Source organism: Alexandromys fortis, unplaced genomic scaffold, assembly GCF_014885135.2.
Source record: "Alexandromys fortis isolate MF-2015 unplaced genomic scaffold, M_Fortis_MF-2015_v1.1 scaffold_14, whole genome shotgun sequence".
In the NCBI taxonomy this organism is placed as follows: Eukaryota; Metazoa; Chordata; class Mammalia; order Rodentia; family Cricetidae; genus Alexandromys; species Alexandromys fortis.
Window position 1 is genome coordinate 10,925,948 of NW_026067910.1, and position 1,020 is coordinate 10,926,967.

Below are 1,020 nucleotides of genomic sequence, written 5' to 3' on the forward strand. Positions count from 1 at the left end.
AAAAAAAAAAACGCTCAACCAAAGCAATTTGAGGCAGTATACAAAAATCCCATTGAGTTCATTTTGTGTTGGCCATCTACTGCTTTGCATGGTGCCTCCCTAAAGTGCAGTTAATATATCTAGAGAGATTCCACTGGAGAAAAAGATATTTTCCTTTGCCATCTGGTATCATTTGGAGATAGCGTCTTTGTCAGGGGTGAAAGCATGTTTACTTCTTCCTCTCAGTGCTGGGATCTTGCCTTTCTTGATTAACATGTGAACGTTTAAGAATAAGTTTTAGTGACTAATCATAGAAAACAAAAAAAAAAGATAACTATTTTTCAGACCTTATATTCTCAAGAAGCACAAGTTCTATGTCCCTAGAAGTGCTGCCAGCAACAGCCCGAGTGAAAAGTTCTGCCAGATATAAATAGTAACGATTTAGAAACAAGAAATTTTATTTAGACTTTTAGCTTTTTAAAAGCCCTCTCTGTCTCATTTCTGTCTCTGTCTTTCTCTTTCTGCCTCTCTGTCACTTTTTATCTTTTTCTGCACGTGTATGTGTTTGTGTGTGTGTGTGTGTGTGTGTGTGTGTGAACGTGAACACCAGTGTACCACAGTATACATGAGGAGGTCAGAGTACAAACATGGATGTCAATTCTAACTTTCTATGTCTTTGAGGTGATGTCTTTCTGTTTTCTGCTACACGTGCCAAGCTAGCTGGCCCAAAACTTTTCATGGATTGCCCTGTTTCAACCTCTGTCTTTACACAGGATTACTGGTACTGGAACTGCAAATGAATACTACAGTTTTAGTTTTCTATGGGTGCTGGCCATCAAAACTTAGGTTCTCACACTTGCCAGGCATCTCTGTGACCTCCCTGCCAACAGAGTGATAATCCATAAAAAGCAAGAAGACAGTTTGGACCGAAGTAGTGAGTGTTGGTTCAGATTCTGAAGTCTGATTATTTATTTTATTTATTTTAAAGATATTTAAGTATGACAGAATTTGGTGAAAATATTTCTGGTGATAAGAAACTCA